General features: G+C 47.6%; 1 protein-coding gene across 1 annotated transcript in view; it reads right to left on the bottom strand.

The window, feature by feature from the left end:
* GRK5 (G protein-coupled receptor kinase 5) overlaps positions 1–19,543 on the bottom strand; it is a 209,569-nt gene that overhangs the window by 169,640 nt on the left and 20,386 nt on the right. The window lies entirely within an intron of this gene.

The raw sequence follows: 19,543 nt of genomic DNA on the forward strand, positions 1-19,543 counted from the left end.
TGGAGAAGTAGACATCAGTGACCTGAGGTGACTTATTTCCTGAAGCAATGCTGAATTGGTGCTAGTTCACGGTGGCTCCCATCCGCCCCCGCGGCCACCCCCCCCCCTTCCTTGGAATCTAGGGATTCCAACAAAGGCTGTATGAAATCTCTCTACAGCTGAGGACGCCTATGAAGCTGAGAGGCCCTGGGTGCTGGGGACACCACGGTGCCATCCCTGGGCTGTCACCCCAAGGCACTGCTAGGCTCAGAGCTCCCTCCCTGGAGGTTGGGACAACAAGGGTTTGTGGCCAGCCTGCAGCAATGACAGCCAGAGTCAAGGAAAGGCAGGCCAACATCCTCTACTGGGCATGGGGCGGGGCCTCTGCAGTCTACACTGACCTTGACCCTTGCCCTCCATTGTTGGTCCTGTTCCCTAAGGACTCTTGGCCTTGGGACAGTACTTACTGGCCCCAGGGGAGGAAGATGACTTGCCTGATAAATAAATCTGGGTAAGCTCCAAGGTTCAAACCTTCAATCAGTTTGTTCAGGAAGAGATATGGGGTCTCTATGACCCCCATAAACATAAGGTAAAACCCACCAAAAGACCCCCAAGCCCCTTACATACACCCCCTTAATTAGGAACTCACAACTAAAAGCAAATTCAGAAGAGCCTGGATGGCTCCGTCAGTTAAGCGTCTGACTCTTGATTTTTGTCTCAGGTCATGGTCTCAGAGTTGAGAGCGAGCCCTGCATTGGGCTCTGCACTCAGCGTGCAGTCTGCTGGAGATGCTCGCCCGCCCTCTCTCTCTCTCTCTCTCGCTCTCTGTCCCTCCTCCAGCTCATGTGCTCCCCAAATAAATAAATAAAATCTTTTAAAAAAAAATAAAAGCAAGTTCAGGAAGGTCACAATTCTGTCTCTTAGTAGTATCACCTTTGCCTGTAAGACAGGAGAATAATTGAAATATGGAGAGTACTACAGGAACAAGGGAAGGTTGCTCAAGGTCATGTTGCTACTGAGGGTAGAACTGAATCCAAATTCAGGCCTCACATTCTGCCTGCCCTGCCAGTGTAGCCCCCTGCACTAGGTCTCCGTGTTCTGGAGGTTGGAGGAGCCACATGTCCCAGGGAGAGAGATTTCTAGAGCTTCCCTACACCCTGGACCCAGGAAAGGGCTGTGCTCCTGCTCGCTGAGATCCAGCCAAGACCCTCCTGGGAACTTCACCATATCTGCCCTTCTGTCTCCAAAAGTGGAAACAGTAGGGCAGCTCTCTGCCCATGCCAGGCCTGGGCTGCTGGGGGTCAGAGCACCCATCAGCTGCCCATGTCACCAGAACCAGAGGCCGGAGCTGCCGGGCTCCACTCCACGGCAACCTGACGTTTCCCTTCTGCACTCTGTCCCCCGAGCATCTCGCTCTGCACACACCTGCTCCTGGCAGGACCTCACACCCAGCAGACCAGCAGCAAGAGGAAGCCCCAGGGAGAGAACTTGCCTCACTCCAGGTCTTACGCCTTATTTCAGTTACCTGGGCCTGGGACGAGCTTGGCGCACCACATGTAGCAGTACCTCCAGGCAGCGAGGGTGGGAGAAGAAGAAGAAAACAAAGCTCCCTCGGGGGAGAGCAGAGGGTGCACAGACAGAAGCAGAAGCGAGTTCAAGACGACCAGGATCTAAGCCAGTGGCTTTCAACACTGGGATACGGGGCAGTGTCTGGAGACGGTTCTGGTTATCACAATGGGGGTGCTCCTGGCACTTCCGGGCATCGAGGGATGCTGTTCAACTTCTCCCATGCCCGCGACAGCCCCCCATGCCAAAGGACTGTCTAGTCACAAATGTCAGTGGGGTTGAGGCTGGCGAACCCCGCTTTGAGCACATACCTTCTAAAAGAAGGTTTTTCCTTTTATTTCCTGTTCCCTGGAGACCCCTTTCATCATGGCTGCATCAGATAGCAAGGGAATAACAGGGGAACCTGACCATTACCACTTCAGATAAATGCTCACAGCCTATCAGAGTGGAAGCTCTGCCTTTTCATCTGTTCCAATGACCATTCGTAACTGGGCTGCAGAAAGGAAGGCTGCCTTTTGGGAAAATAACTCAGAGTAAAGACAGGCTAAAGAGGAAGTTCTGAGTGTGTTCTTAAAAAGTTTAAGCATCAAAGAAAGGCCTCGGTGAGGCCATAAACAACCCACTTGGGCTGCCTTTTTGATTAAATAAGAAGCGCTCTTACCGGGTCTTTGGGTTGTAGTCTGCTTTTTGTTTTAATGTGGTTTTAATCATGGAATCGTGGCTCTTTGTTCCTTCAGGAAATTCTGTCAAATGTTTCGCATTCCTCATAGAGAACTACTGTCCATGCGAGTTAAGATCCCAAGGTCTACATTTTGGGGTGAGCCACATTTTCTTGTTTTTTAATGTCGATGTGAGGGGGAAAAAAAAAATGCGCAGGGAGGAAAGAATGCAAATGTTCGTCACTGAAAACACACACAAAGCCAGAAACATCTCCCTAGTGCACAAGGTCAAGAATATCTGGGTAAATCCGCTTCATGTTTCGCAGGCGTGCTAACGGGTCATGAGAAATGCTGGGGCAAAGGCCCTTGACAGGAGCACAGGGAGACGCCTAAAAATAGACATTTTCACCCAAAGAAGGGTTATCTGTTAGAACTACATCATTCTCAGCAGACCGAGCAGCAGAGACTCGCACATCAGAGCGTGAAAAACACTGATGCCCTGTTACCAATCCTCTTCACTTAGCTTGAAAGGAGATGACGTCGGCCGCGACTAAGGCTCCTCCTGCAAGGCTCATGGCAGATCTTTCCCATAGCTCTTACCCATGTCTGAGATGCTGATTTGGAAAAGCGGGGAGAGAAGATAGGGTGCGTCTTCCCTCTCCTCCTCCCTTCCCGGAAGCGGAGGAGTCAAGTAGCAAGTTTGCTGGCGTCTACATCTCCTACAACTGGGTTCAAACCCCACTTCCATACTAGCAGCTTTGGGACCTGGAGCAAGTTACTGCACTTCCCTGAGCCCCCCAGCTTCTTCCTCTGTGTGACACAGAGGTGGGAGTGAGAACTAAAAATGAGGATTTACAGGCTCAGGGCTCAGCCCAGAAGAGACCCTCACTCAAAGGACAGTGAGCGTGGGCGGATCTGAGGAGACACCTTTCCAGCGATGACCACAGCCCAGAGGTCTGGGCACAGTGCTCTGAGGGGCAGATCTGCCTCCGAAGAGCTCTTCCCAGATTCAGCTTCCTTATCTACTCCATGAGCCCCTGTGTCCAGCAGTGTCAGGCACGTGGGAAGACAGAGACTCCACTTCTAGGACAAACCTTGGAGAAGCGTTCTGGAAGGAAGTTAGGTAGCACTTATTAAAACACCCTTCACCATCCAGCCCACTCCCGGGCAGCTGGGCTATCCCCGCATACGTGGATAAAGAGTTAGGAAAATACCAATGAGGCAAACATAGCCCCTAACCTTCACTGAGCACTTAAAAAGTCCTAAGTATTTTACATGTAATTTACGTATGTACATTTCCTACACAAGCAACACATCTGGTTTACGCGATGTGGGATATTTCTTTGATATATGTAGGAAGTAACTTAGCCTTACAAGGTGGGTATTATGACTGTTCTCTCCATCGCACAGAAAAGAAAGTTGAGACATGAAGACGTTAGTTATTTGCCCTAGGTCAAGGGTCAGCCAATGTTTTCTGTAAGAGGCCAGATGGTAAATATTTTAGGTGGGCCAGATGGTCTCTGTCACAACTACTCAACTCTGCCATTGTAGCAGGAAAACAGTCCCAGACAATAGGTAAACAAACGCGTATGGCTGTGTTCCAACAAAACTTTATTTATGGACGCTGAACTTTGAATCTCGTGTGATTTTCATGTATCAGGAAATACTGTTTACTGATTTTTTTTGATCATTTAAAAATAAGAAAATTATTCTTGGCTTGCAGGCCATAGAAGAAATGGGGGGAGGGGGTGTTTGGTCCAAGGGTGGTAGTTTCCCAACCCCTTGCCCTAGGTCATTTCTGTGAGTCCATGAAGTCCTGTGTCCAAGTCACACACTTGACAGACACCAAATCAGCTCCAGAGGCACATTCATGATCTCACACTGTCATTACCTCTTTTAATAGCAAAAAGGAAGAGTAGCCAAATAGTTTGATACATTATGCATTTATAACATGGGAAGCTCTGCCACATTAAAAAGTCATACACAGGGCACCTGGGTGGCTCAGTGGCTTAAGCCGCTGCCTTCGGCTCAGGTCATGATCTCAGGGTCCTGGAATCAAGTCCCACATCGGGCTCTCTGCTCAGCAGGGAGCCTGCTTCCTCCTCTCTCTCTCTCTCTCTGCCTGCCTCTCTGCCTACTTGTGATTTCTTTCTGTCAAATAAATAAAGAAAAAATCTTTAAAAAAAAAAAAAAAGTCATACACATACACACTGACCGGAGCAGGTCTGGGCATGGTAAGCAAAAAATGCAAGCTGTCCATGAATACACACATCATGACTCAGTGTACTAAATTAAAACTAAGTATGTACATGTGCATGTGTTCATGTACGCACACGTGTTCACAGACACATAAACAGTGAACGTAAGATAAAGATCTAAAACGAGCAGGAAGGGCACCTGGGTGGCTCAGTAGGTTAAAGCCTCTGCCTTCGGCTCAGGTCATGATTCCAGGGTCCTGGGATGGAGCCCCACATCGGGCTCTTTGCTCAGCGGGGAGCCTACTTCCCTTCGTCTCTCTCTGCCTGCCTCTCTGCCTACTTGTGATCTCTGCCTATCAAATAAATAAATAAAATCTTTTAATAAATAAATAAAATAAAATAAAATGAGCAGGAAGCATTAAGCAGCCAGGAAGGAGGTAAGGTAGAGCTATCGAGGGTACGTACACTGCTCCACACACAACTGGAATCTTTTCCATCCCAAACACATCCTTCTATTTCTTACGTAATAAAAGAAAAAAAACGAGGTGCTGGTTACAAGGCATCACTTGCCAACATACTTTGAGCTCTCGGAGAAGTTTCCATGAACCCCATCTAAACAAAAGCTGCTTAAATTAATCACGGCAGGACAAAGACATGATTTCTAGAGGGAAAAACAAACAAGCAAACAAAAGTGGCCTGAAGGACAGCAAGCAAACACAGCTAGGTCTCTCTCTAACTATCCACGGGGATTTTCTTTTCAATTGCGTGTGTGTATAACCTGACCTTCTCTAGACACCATTAACCTTCAAACCAAGGATGTCAGCCGAACACAAAGGCTTCAAGGTTTTCATCTGCTGCGTGATAGTCCAGGCGTCGTTTCTTGCCTGCATAGACTTTAATTTATGAAGTTGTTTCGGTTTGCTCCACGGCCGCGAGTGCAGCTGAAGGGGGAGTCATCGACTGGGAAAATGAGATCTCCCTCGGTGCCAATTTTTAAATCCAGCCTTCAGGTCATCTTATTTTCTTGGATGCTTCCCATAGTCACATTTTTTGTTTGTTTGTTTTACATGAAAGAGTACATTCCCTTTCCTCAAGCCAGGTTGACCATTTTCCATTGCTTTTTATTAAAAATGCATCTTATTCAAATGGAATGTTCTCAGAGTTTCCGCCTCTCATGAGTTAGAGAGCCCAGGAGTGGAGGCCTCAGAGGGTCACACAGACCCCGTGCTCCAGGCTGCCTCCACGCACCATATGATCCCATGTGCAGAAAATAAGTGGGTCCAAAATCCCATCTCTGGCCCCAGGACCCCAGACTCTTTCTCAGATCTGGAGCAGACCGCAGGGGGGCCCTCTGTGCCCACTAAAACAGCACCTGGATGCAGCAGAGCCTGAGATGCTAAAATGCAGATGCAGGAGAAGGTCCTTCTCGGGTGGCACTCCCGTCAGAGCTGTAAGGGCCTTCTGTTGACCAAACAATGAATGTTTTTAATCCCAAGCACCACCTGGTTTGGAGGGCACAGGAGGGAGCTTTAAACATCAACTCCACACGCCACTCTAATCCCAAATTCGTGACAGAATGGCATGCACAGCCCAAACTGGCAAGACAAAGCTATCCTGGCCGGTGTTTGAACCAAGCCACCTTGTCATGGCCTCTAGCTGCCCTGTCTTCGTTGTGACCACAAGTGACCTCTCCAGTTGCTTAGTTCGTGATAGAACATTACTCACCCCGCCTCAGACAGGGCAATTCTAATCCTTTGCTTTCGTGATGGGATCAATATTATGTTTTCCAAATGTTCCCAGCCACATGAGGAACAAAAAATAAACCGTTAACACAATTCAGTTTATATACATTTTTGTGATTAAAAAAAATAACATGAGGGGCGCCTGGGGTGGCTCTGTCGGTGAAGCATCTGCCTTCGGCTCAGGTCAAGATCTCGGGATCCTGGGATCGAGCCCCACATCGAGCTTCTGGCTCAGCCGGGAGTCTGCTTGTGGATTCTCTACCTCTTCCTCTGGCAACCCCCACCCCCACAACTCATGCGCTCTCTCTCAAATAAATAAATAAATAAAATCTCAAATAAATAAATAACATGAGATCTACCCTCTTAATTTTTTAAGTATACAACCCAGTATTATTAAATAGGCACAGTGCTGTCAGAATATTTCTAGAACTTTCCCATCTTGCATAACTGAAACTCTATTCCAATTGAATACCAACTTTTCATTTCCTTTTTCCTCCAAGCTCCTCGTAACCACTGGTCTCCTTCCTGTTTCTATGAATTTGACTACTTTAGATTCCTCATATAGGTGGGATCATGCCGTGTTTATCCTTCTGCGCCTGGCTTATTTCACTTAGCATGATATCCTCGAAAGCTAGGTAGGCTGTTAAATTTAGCAGAATTTCTTTCTTTCTTAAGGCCAAATAATATTCCATTGCATGTATATATGAGATTTTCTCTCTCTTTTTTTTAAGATTTTATTCATTCATTTATTTATTTGAGAGAAAGAGAAAGACTAAGGAGAGGAGCGGAGGGAGAGGGACAAGCCAACCCCGTGCTGAGCGTGGAGCCCAACAGAGGGCTTGACCTCAGGACCCTGAGATCATGATGCAAACTGAAATCAAGAGTCACACACTTAACTGACTGAGCCACAAGGCCTCCCTATATATATGACATTTTCTTAATCTAGTCATCATTTGAAGAACATTTAGTTTGTTTCCATCTATTGACTATTGGGAATAACACTGTAATAAACACAGGAGTATAAGTATCTCTTTGAGATCCTGATTTCAATTCTTTTGGATAAATACCCAGAAGTGGGATTGCTAGATCATCGGGTGATTCCAATTTTAATTTTATGGGGAAAAAAAAGAACCGCCACTCTACTTTCCATATTTCCATAATGGCTACACCATCTTACGTTCCTACCAACAACACACAAGAGTTCCAGTTTCTCCAAATTCTTGCCAACGCTTGTTATTTTTTGTTTTTGATAATGGCCATCCCAACAGGTATGAAGTGACTTACCATTTTGGTTTTGATTTGCATTTTCCTGACGATTAGTGATGTCAAGCATCTTTCCATGTACCTGTTGTCTATCTGCATGTCTTTCTTTGATGAAATATCTATTGTCCACTGTCTGCTTTTTAAATAGATTATTTGTTTTTTTTCCTATTGAGTTATAGGAGTTCCTTCTGTATTTTGTATATTAATCCCTTACAGATATGTGGTTTGCAAATATACAGATTATAGGAGTGTCTTATGGCCTCCTGGAACATAAAAGTTTCAGATAGGGGCACCTGGGTGGCTCAGTGGGTTAAGCCTCTGTCTTTGACTCAGATCATGATCTCAGGGTCCTGGGATCGAGCCCCGAATCGGGCTCTCTGCTCAGCAGGGAGACTGCTTCCCCCTCTCTCTCTGCCTGCCTTTCTGCCTACTTGTGCTCTCTCTCTATGTCAAATAAATAAATAAAATCTTTAAAATAAATAAGTAAAAGTTTCAGATATCTATATGAGGGGTCAACAAGATAATGTGTGTGGTAATCTGGCCCAATATCTGTTAAAATTAAAAGTTTTATTGACATACAGCCTGGCCATTTGTTTAGGTATAAGCTATGGCTCCTTTCAATCTGCAATGATTGAGTCTAGTAATTGCAACAGAGACCACACAGCCCATTAAAGTAAAATATTTACTACCTACTCTTTATAGAAAAGGTTTGCTAGGGGCACCTGGGTGGCTCAGTGGGTTAAAGCCTCTGCCTTCGGCTCAGGTCATGATCTCAGCGTCCTGGGATGGAGCCCCACATCAGGCTCTCTGCTCAGCGGGGAGCCTGCTTCCTCCTCTCTCTCTATCTGCCTGCCTTTCTGCCTGCTTGTGATCTCTGCCTGTCAAATAAAATCTTTTAAAAAAAAAGAAAAGAAAAGGAAAGGTTTGCTAAACCCTGGATTATTAGATCAAGGCTTAAAAGTATATAGACATATGTCTACTTTGGCCCCAATCAAAATAAGACAGGAAGGACAATTCTGAATCAGATTATTTTCATTTAAACATTGTGACTTTTGGGGTGCCTGGGTGGCTCAGTGGGTTAAAGCCTCTGCCTTCGGCTCATGTCATGATCTCAGGGTCCTGGGATCAAGCCCCACATCGGCTCTCTGCTTGGCAGGGAGTCTGCTTCCTCCAATCTCTCTGCTTGCCTCTCTGCCTACTTGTGATCTCTCTCTTTGTCTGTCAAATAAATAAATAAATAATCTTTAAAAAATAATAAATAAAAAATAAATAAACATGTGACTTTTGTCACTGAAGACAACTTTAAAATCCAAGCTCTTACCACCTGGGCATGTAAGTTACCGTTGAATCTTTGGTCATACCTGGAGGCGCCTTATTCTTACACGGTTGAGGTGGACGACTGTGGCTCTCACTTGCCTGGTACTCCTTCTCTAACAGCCCTCCTGTGTGGCCCACACCATCCTTCCTTCCCTCCAACTCCAGCCACCACACAGGCAAGTGACCTGATGTCACCAAAGGGAGTCTTTTCCAAGGCATTCCTGCTGCTTTTCAGAAAAGTGGTTCTCTTTGCACTGAAGCTGCATCGAGAGCAGCTATGAGACCTCCCGACCCGCCGAGAACGAAGCAGAGGAGAGACCAACATTGCTGAGAGATGGGGACAGAAAAACCCCAGGATGTTGTTTGATTCTTTGGATCCAGAAATCCAGGAACACCCCTAGATTCCCAGACACATTTGTATTTCTGTCACTCACTACCACAGGATTTTGGAGTACTGCAATTGTCATCTTTGCATTTTGGACTCCTTGTATTCAAGAGTTTATGTGTTGTGGGAGGACCTGCGTGGCTCAGTCAGTTGAGCATCCCATTCTTTTTTTTTTTTTTAAGATTTTATTTATTTATTTGAGAGAGAGCATGAGAGGAGAGAGGACAGTGGGAGAAACAGACTCTCTGGCGATCAGAGAGCCTCATGTGGGCCTCCATCCCAGACTCCAGGATCATGACCTGAGCAGAAGGCAGTTGTTTAACCAACTGAGCCACCCAGGAACCCTGAGCATCCGATTCTTGATTTCAGCTCAGGTCATATCTCAGGGTCATGAGATCGAGCCCTGCATTGGGCTCTGTGCTCAGTGCAGAGTCTGCTTGTCCCTCTCCCTCTGCTCATTCCCCAGCTTGTTCTCTTTCTCTCACAAATAAATCTTTAAAAAAAGGAAAAAAGTTTATGTTATTTTTCATGTTTCTACATAATCTTAGTAATTTTCATTTTTTTAAACAAGACATTGTACCTTTTTTTTTTTTTAAGATTTTATTTATTTGAGAGAGAGTGTAAGAGAGAGAGAGAGAGCATGAGTGGGGGGAGAAGCAGAGAGAGAGGAAGAAGCAGACTCCCAGCCACAGGGAGCCTGACACAGAGCTTGATCCCAGGACTCCAGAATCCCAACCTAAGCCGAAGGGAGAAGATGCCCGACCAACTGAGCCCCCTTAGGTGCCCCAATAATTTTCATCTTTAATGGGTACATAACCCATTACATGGGACAACGCCCCCCCTTAGCACCCAGCCTCCTGACGCCAGCACAGAGCTCCGGGGTGCCATGATACTGGCTTGGCAAACCTTTCCGAGCGTGCGGCCGACACAATGGAGGACCAGACTGCCACGGGCAGTCCTCGTTACGCTGGAGACCACCTCCAGCCAACCGCGTGCCCAATAACCGACAAACCCAGGCATCACCAGAGAGGCACCAGCGCTGAGCGAGAGTACTTCCCCAGGGCCAGTGATGCACAGCTCCCGGGGGTTTGGCTATGGAAGACCTATGCCATTTCTCTAGCCACCTAAACTTCATCCCTCACAGCCAAGACCCAATGCCATCAGGCTCCCCACCCAGCAGTAAGCTTAGTGCTCAATTGTTGGTCTCTTAGTCTTCATTTTTTTCTTTACTAGATTGTAAGTTACTTTACGCTGTAAGTTATAACATATTATAAGTTACGTTGTAACTTATAACATATCGTAAGTTACTTTACACTGTAACTTATAACATATTGTAAGTTTGTTGTGCTGTTTTTGCAGGTTGTTGCCTCAAGGAGGCAAGTTCCAGATCAGGGCAGCTACCACGTCTGCCCACCCAGCCAGCCACCCCAATCGTCCCAGTGCCTGGGACCTGAGCAGGGCTCAGTAGCTGTTTGTTGGGAGGCCGGGTGAACGGATGAGTATATCCTACGCGCTGCGCGCTGTGTCGTTCTTCACAATCATATAGAACACTGCCTCTTTCTACAGCTGTGCCAGCTCCGTTTTGGCAAAAGATGCTCCCAGCGAAGTTTGTGGTCGGCAGGGTGGGACAGAGTTTGAAGAAAGACACGTGTTAGGAAAAGCTACTTGAACATTCTGGCAAAGCCTCATTGAACCTGTCAGTTGCTGACAGGGCTGGGAAGAGACGGCACTGGAGGCCGTCTGTCATGTGTCCCTGACACGAAGGTGGCTCAGTGTCACTCCTCCCGCTTGCCTATAGGAAACACCAGCCCTTGTGACCACACAAGGGCCACAGAGCCATCGTCTCGCATTGGCATGCCTTACCCCAGCTTACCAATGCCTTCTCCTCTCCTCTGTTCGCTTCCCACAGAAGCCCTGGAGCTAGGTGGTGGTACCATCCCCATTTTACAGAGGAGGACGCTGACACTAAAAATGGAGAACTATTTGCTTTTAGATCACTCCACTTAGGAACTGTTAAACTAATCAAACGAGGAGGCCATTAGATTGAGTGGCAGTATAGTAAGCACACCAAAACCTAAATCTGAAATAGCCTCAAGATTATGAAAAGAAAAATGCTCAGGACAGCCAACCATAAATAGCCAACCAGGCTTTCAGCCACAGCCAGTGCAATGACTGTCTCCTAGTGCCTGGTGCTCCATACCTTCTCTGTGGGAGCCTTTCCGCCGCTCCTCTGAGAGGATCCCTCCCGACCACTTCCCATCTGGCACTGCCTGACTTGAATTGATTTTCAAATAAACTTAAAATCTGTCATATGCCTTAGTTTCCCCTTTAACAGAAGTGCCTAAGGCTTACATTTTTTTCAATCCCTAATCCCCACTCTTGCAATCAACCATGATCAAGGATGGGCTCAGTGGCCCCAGCAAAGCACTAAGAGGCCTGGCTGCATCCCACTCCCTCTGACCTCAGGGCCCGTCTGCATTCCGGGATGTTCCAGCTGTGCAATGTCAGGTCAGGGCCCCGTCTGCATCCTCTTTCCTTTCAAAGCCGTGCTCCTTGGGGGCCCGCTGACAGAAGGCGGCTCCAAGCTTTCTTCCAGCCCCCACAGCCATAGCACAGGTAGAACCCCTGGCTGGAAAGCTCCTGGTTCTTTTACTTTATGTTACTTGGTTTTCTTAGTTTAGTTGTTTTGTGCGTGCGTGTGTGTGTGTGTGTATGTGTATGCATGTGCGTGTGTGTATGTGTGTGTTTAATGAGCTTTCTCAATTACAAAACTTCCTTCCTCTCCTTCCAGCAAGAAGTCAGGCTCTGAATGCTATAATGTCATTTAGGTTACAAAAAAGAATAATATATGTTTATTTAAATGGAAAATCACATATTTCAAAGGCCTTAGTTTCCATGCCCCCTCCCAAAACAGTTTTCTACTGAATTTTTTCTTTTCTTTCATGGTAGACTGACTATGTAATTTATTGCCCAAACAGGGACCCCCTTTTTTTTTTTAATGTTTTATTTATTTATTTGACAGAGATCACAACTAGGCAGAGAGGCGAGAGGCAGGCAGAGAGAGAGGATGGGAAGCAGGCTCTCCGCTGAGCAGAGAGCTCAATGTGGGGCTCGATCCCAGGACCCTGAGATCATGACCTGAGCCGAAGGCAGAGGCTTTAACCCACTGAGCCACCCAGGTGCCCCAACAGGGACCCTTTTAAGGATGACAGAAGACGCTATAAATCCTGACACCAGCCATAAGATCACCCTTCTTTGGGGGGGGTGGGGGTCACCATTTCTCATCGGAGCCCAAAAGAATGTGGCAAACCACTTCCAGACAGCAAATTGAATTAGGGTATATTAATGTCAGGCCTTGAAAGAGTCAACAACTGTGCAGTCCACTTTTAAATAAGGGTAAAAGACTCTCTTTGCTCTATTCACTGACACTAAAATTCAAGAGCCTGGTCTAACAGAAGGTGGGTGTTTTCCTGCTTGTTGCCCAAGAAGCCAAAGGATCCAGTTTTAAGGGTCTTTATTCTCTAGCAGCAATCCTAATGTGCTGAGACCAAACCTTCCTAGTTCCAGAAATTTCTCTAGGGTGGGTGAGGGGTGGGGTGTCTAGTCTCAGAACAAAGAAGGCTGGGGAGATCACTGGGTCCATCCCAGCGCCAGCCAGGGCCACACCCATCGTTCCAGATGGAACTGAATCTCTGCTCTTTATTTTAGACCTCCAGAGGAAGTCATGCCACCTCCCTGGGTAAGCCAGTCCAAAGTTTAATTGAGATTTTTCAGGGCGAGGCACCCCTCCTTCCGGTCCATACTCCACCCAGGAAACCGATAACATCTCACCCTCCGCCCACCATCACCTCCGCCTGCAGGGCCTACAAGGGGTGTCTTCTCCTCAGCAGACCAGAAAACCCTCTCTGGGTCCAGAAAATATTCAGAAGCGAAACAGAAACACACACACCTCCTTCCTCCCACGCTCAGCAGCCGGGCACCCCCCACCACCACCACCCTTTTAATCCCCAAGCAGACTGTAAATGGAAAGACAGGAAATGCAAGAAGCAACGCTTAGAGTCACTCCTTCTCAAGTCCAGCCCCGCCCCCTCACCCCCAGCCCCTCTCTCCCCTTGACAGACAGACAACCCATTAAGCGCTCACCCATAATAGTCTTTCCTGTAAGAACTTGTAAACAGCATCATTCAGGCTCGGACTTGGGTATTTCCCAGCTCACTTTCCTGCTTTTCCTTTGTCGTGGAATGTCCCCACAGCACACCTACCCCTCCCCAGCTCCCTCTCCTTCAGTCCCCCTGAAGTTTAAGGGTCTCCCCCTTGAATACTGTGTTGATCACTTGGTGTCGTGCATTACTTGTCACTTCTTTAAAGGAAGCCCTTCACTTAGGGGGCTGGAGACACCCAGACAGCGCCCTCTCTGTCTGTCCTTCCTTCCGACAGACTCCTGCTACTGGGTAGTCCCAGGCCCTTCTGGGGGCCAGGTCTCCGCATTAAATGAGCAAACTCAGTGCCTGCTGAAATTGCGTGTTAAGTAAACCCTGTGCTGTAAACTGTTCTTTTTTTTTTTTTTTTAAGAGGGAACTTGTTATTATATAACTTAAAGTTTGCAAGGCAAATACACCACAGAAAAGGACAGGGGCCCCAGCCCAGGGGTTGGCCAAGTGACATAACACAGTAAAAGGTGCTGCGCCTGAGGCCAGAGGGAAGCCTGTGGTCTGTGTGAAATGTAAAGCCTGGAACTTTGCCCCGAGACAGATAACTAATATGGCAGACAAACAGTGCAATGCAAAAATTCTTACCTAATACTGCTAGAACTTCCAATTTTCTAAAAGAAATCTTAAATCAGGGACACGAGGTGAAATTTTCTAATTTTTTTTTTAAGTTTTTATTTATTTGACAGAGAGAGTAGGCAGAGAGGCAGGCAGAGAGAGAGAGGAGGAAGCAGGCTCCCTGCAGCGCAGAGAGCCCGATGCGGGGCTCCATCCCAGGACCCTGGGATCATGAGCCGAGCTGAAGGCAGAGGCTTTAAGATATGGTGTGGGCTGAACAACTGACCAGTCCCAGACTAGAAGGTAAATAACTCCTGCTACAACCAGGGCTCTGGCGCTCTTGGGCGCTGTTCCTATCTGCACAAAAGAACAGCACCCAGGGCCTGGTGGGTAGGGGGGTAGGGGAGAGCAGGCGTGGAGGTGAGCATGTGGCCAAAGGCAGATCCCAGACCCCCCTCCTCCTGGGACACCTTCTGGGAGCAAGCTTATTTTTTTAGGAAGGAAACCGATCAGGAACTAGGATTCACTTCACTGTAATTCACTTTACAGGAGCTCACTTTACAGAAAAACACTTTACAGTCAGCTTTACTGAAACAGATCTATGAGAGGTATGATGGGCGGTGGCCTTTTCCCAATAAAAATATACAAGATACATCAAGCGTAAAGCCCTTAACGAGCTCATAGTCCCCTGTGATTGAGCAAAAAACAGTCACTTGAATAAATAATCCTGCAAAACAAAGGCCTATACCTTCCTTCGGAAACTCAACGTAGGGATTGGGCCCCAGACCCAGTGGAGAAGGAAAACGGGTTTAAGAGTCACATTCCCTTGCTTGGTTTAGGCGACTGAGAAGACACATGATGCTGGACAAGGTACTTATACTCTTTAAGCCTCAAATTTCCTCAGCTGTGAACTGGGATTATGACAGTCCCATCCAGATAGGAGGAGGAGACAAACCATTCTGAGCTGTAGATCGCTGCACGGAGGCACTAACGTGTTTTGTGTAACAGACAGGAAAACAGCAAGAAAAGGAACTGCTGAAGGGAGGGGCGCTTGGGTGGCTCAGGCTGCTGAGCGTGGAACCGACTTTTGATCTCAGCTCAGGTCATGATCTCAGGGTCCTGAGACTGAGCCCCAAGTCTGGCTCTTTCCGTGCTGGGCTTAGAGCCTGCTTAAGATTCTCTCTCTACCCTCTCCCTCTACCTCTCCCCTCCCTTACCCCCTCCTCATGCTCTGTCTCTAAAAAAAGAAAAGAAACCAAAAGTGCTAAAGGGAAAACCAGTGAGACTGCAGTCAGTCCTTAGCATGGGGCAAAGCACACCTTAAGTAACCAGAACAAAGTTAGCTCTTAATTAAGACGGCTCCCCAGGGTTGAGGCTGAAGGTGACCTGGAGGTCCCAGAGGGTGGAAGCAGGGTCACCCAGGGAAGGTCACCACAAGGCCCAACCTCACACCCTCTGGGAACAGCCAGGCCAGGAGCCCCTGTCTGGCTGAGGCTTAAGCCAGCTCTAAGCCAGCTCTAAGCCAGGCCCCGAGGCCTCCTGAATCTTTGCCCGTTTTCCCCTGGCCCAATCCCCTCCTTGGTGGAGAGGGACTTTTGCCCTTTCTGACAGAGTGATGAGAGCTGAGACTAGGCCTGAGTCTCAGGAGGAAGGGGGTTCTCGGGCTCCCAAACTGGGCCACCCTGTCTAGCAGTCCAGAGCTCCGCCTTGGGCCCCCAAACCAGCTGGAACTTTACCGTAAGCTTCTATTACCCCTTGGCCATCTGCCAGTCTAAGGAACCTCCTCAAGAGGAGTGGGCTTAGCCTGGGGCAGAATACAGGCCTTCCTAAATTCATCATTCATTTAAAAAGTATTCATTCAGACCCACTGGATACAGACACATGACAAAGGGCATAAATAATAAGCAGTAAATAATAAGCAGTAAATAATAAGGACCCGTCTTCATGAAGCTTCAAGGCCACCGGTCCCCAGATCCACTTTTATTTCCAACAATAAATCCCAAATGTAACACGTTTTCAACAAGAAAAAAAAAAAAGTCAGAAATTACTCAGGCAGATGTTCCTGTACCTTCATATTAAAATGATTCATGCTTTTTGTTATTGAACCAATTCACGAGTTTGGGGGAGTTTAAGCAGCCCGAGTGTGTCTTATAATGGGCCCTCAATGGAAAAAAAATTGTCACATACTCCCACCCCACAGCATTTGTAACACGTCCAGCCAGCCCACAAACAGTAGTACATTTGGTTTTTCCTTCACCAAGAAAAAGAATTTGCATAGATTTTAAAGGTGTGATTTTGTTTTCAAAGCTTTTTCCTTTGCTTTAACACTGTCCAATTACTTACATGTTAGTGCATTCCTGAATATGGTTTTCTAATGATAATAGACAAATCAAGTTACTTTCCTCTGTCCACAATGTTCACCCCCCTGATTTAATATAAATCCACACATGAAGAACATCACAATTGATGAGAGCCAGATTTAGAAATTACAGTGAACACACATCCTGGGCTTCCAAAATAATTTTCAGGCACATCAGCATTTCAAATCCATCTGAAAAAATAACCTCAAAATATATTTCTGCCTCCTACTGACTGTGGAACTTGGGCAGGATTCCTAAATCCTCTGTGCCTCCCTTTTCATTATGAAGTGGGATTAACCAGTTGCGCCTGCCTCATCGGTCTGTGGTCGGGACTCAATAAAATAAGACACGCAAAATCAGTATTAACTGCTTCTACCAAAATTTTGGAACACCAGTGTGAAGTGGCAGAACATGGCTACTGAAAGGGCGTGGACACTGGGGCCTGGGTACAAGTCTCGCCTTTTCCACTAATAGCTGTGACTTTGGGCAACTTAAGGAATCTCTCTCCATCTTTCTCATCTGAGGGACTGGGACAAAGAGAGTCCCCACCAGCAGCTGTGAAGAGAGCGCTGGTATGCACAAGCACCATATTAATTTTATTGCCATTTTAATGATGATGAAACCAAGGCTTATCAGAGATGTTTCCCTCTCCAGGGGAAGCTGTCTATGTAACGAGTTTATGGATATGTCCGGGCTCCCACAGGGACGCAGGTTTGGGGTCAAAGCAACTGTGGAGACAGCGTCCACTTCCGGACTCACACACGGCTATTGTTCCTAACACCTTGGGTTTCCATTTCCATGGTGACCAGCCTATTTGTTTACTTGTTTCCTGATTTCTTTTTTTTTTTTTTTCCTACAGTTAAGAGTCCCACAGAGGGAACCACACTGGGAATTGTATTAGGTATGGCCAACGTCAAATGCACCTGCTCCTATGCTCAGGCAAGGCCTGGGATAAAAGCTCCCCAGCCTTCCTTGACTCAGGGCACCTTCTCTTGATCCACATACCCTCCCTCCAGGCCTGCCTTCTTGGGCCCTTTAAGGCAGGTATCCCCTAAAGACATAGCTTCTAATCCTGAATGACCCAGGACCCTTCGACTGGTAAGTGTCATATTACTGGCTCACCCCAACAGGAAGCCCAGGGTGGTCCATGTCGCTCATAGGATAGCTGGAGACCAACCATTGATTGGGAGACCAATCAATCTCTCTCTCTCTCTCTCTTTCTCTCCCGCTGCCTTTATTCTCAGGCAATGACTACCAGTAGCTCCAGGCTCCCCTTCCACCAGCCTGGCAACACCAGAGGCAGAAGGGCATGCCTTTCTGGACGGTGAATCACATCCTCGCCCCTAAACCCATGGAGAGGGAGGTCAAAGAAAGCAGGGCTCTGACTGGCCACGGCTGGGTCCCACGCTCACCCATGGAGCCAATGAGAAGTCATCCCCCCCAACCTCAGGGACTGAATACCGAAGAGGGGTGGAGCCCCACAGCACAAAGGGAGGGGCTGTGCTGTTAGAAGAAGAGGGTGCTGTGCAGGGAAAAACAAAGCCATCCGCTCCCGTGTTCTTTGAAGCTGCTGCTGTGCCTTTACCCCCCCACTCCCCCACCCCCCCAACCCTCGCCTCCCGCTGGAAGGTTCTCTCCAGCCTCCACAATTCCTCGCTGGCCATCCCTCCACCCCGTGAGACCCAGACCACGCCCGCATCTTTTCCCAGAGCCAGCAGCATCTCCTGGCAGCTCTACCGCGTCACCTGGGTTCAGACTCAACAGTTTGGTCCTTCCACACATCTCCATGTCCCATGAGGTGCCGAGTTCTGTAGAATCAGCCTCCCCAAAGCCACTCCCACCCACCTCACCCCTCTTCTTTGCAGGACCACATACTTCTCAGAACCACTGCCCATTTGGCTTCACAGCTTCTGCTGCCGGATTCGGTGTCTCCCGGCTCAGCCAATATCAGCCTCCTCTGCTCAAAAACTCTCAGTGGTTCCATTTTGCCTAAAAATGTAACACCCAGTTTCTCAGCCTGGCTTTCCCATATGCTGGCTCAGCCTTCCTGTTCCATGCTCCCCTACAGCCACTCCATGCTCCAGGTGAACAACGGGCATGTTCTAGTCCCCCAGTCACCACTGTCTGGCTCTGCCCTCTGCACTCCCAGGAGTCCGGCCTCACCACTCTCCACATGGTAACATTACGTGATGGAATTCCCACCACACTGGCTTTAGGGTCAGATCCAAGCTTCAACGCTTACCTCACCCTGGACAATCACTTCAGCCTCTGTGGGTTTGTTGCATGCAAATGACAGGGATACGTGACTTATCAAATTGTAATAAACAGTACATGATCTATAAAGTCCCCTTCACAGCCCTGGCACCCAGAGGAGGGGAGCCACTTTAATGGTGGCTTCAAGCCCACAGCCACCAGCCTTCATGGCCCAGCCCAAATGCCCCCGATCAGGACTGTCTTTATAGCCAGATTCTACCTTGTAATGTCGTTGGCCATGTGCCTGTCGCTGCCCAACTAGATCAGAACTCCCTGAAAGGGAAGAGCACTCTCTTTCATCTTTACCCTCTAGAAGCACCCCTGCTAGTGTCACATACCCAGGAAGTGGTACTCGAATCATATCAGTGAAACAGACTCTGATTTTGTGCATCCCGAAATATTCCGGCTTGTCAGTCATTAGTCCACCAGACAGGGCTGACAGAAACCCAGTACCCACTGAGCACGTCCCTGGTTGCAGGATTCCAGACTGTCACGCTGTCTCTCTACCAAACTGCCCAGCTTGTCATATAAGAATCAAATACTCACTTCCCACAAACGGTAATGTGAGGATAAAAGAAGCAACCGACAGCGGTTACCATTAACAGTGAACACACAGTGCCTGGGTGATTTCAGATAAACCCCCACCCTGGCCAGAGCACTGGGAAGGTTCCCAGTCTTCATTCTCGCCCTAGACTCGCCAACTCCAAAACGGTCACCCAGACGGGGTACCTGCTTTATGCACCAAAGCTAACAATAATGGAACATAAGCTTTTCCCAAAAATCAAATTCATACTTGAAAGAGATGTGTTGCCATTTAGCAGAGTCCAAAAAGTGCGCTAAATGTGCTAAGATATGTATTTCAGACTCAGTCAAGCCAGTCAGTCAACAAAAACGGGTCGAAGGAGAAATTTCAAGAATCATTTAAACAAAACGGCTGGACTAATCTTCTTACTTCCTACGGTGAAATGCCAAGGGCAACCCTTGGTGAGATCCAGAAGGCATAACATGCTTTTTGTTTTGTTTGTCTTTAAGATTGTATTTATTTATTTGACAGA

Source organism: Mustela lutreola, chromosome 4 (assembly GCF_030435805.1).
Source record: "Mustela lutreola isolate mMusLut2 chromosome 4, mMusLut2.pri, whole genome shotgun sequence".
Lineage (NCBI taxonomy): Eukaryota > Metazoa > Chordata > Mammalia > Carnivora > Mustelidae > Mustela > Mustela lutreola.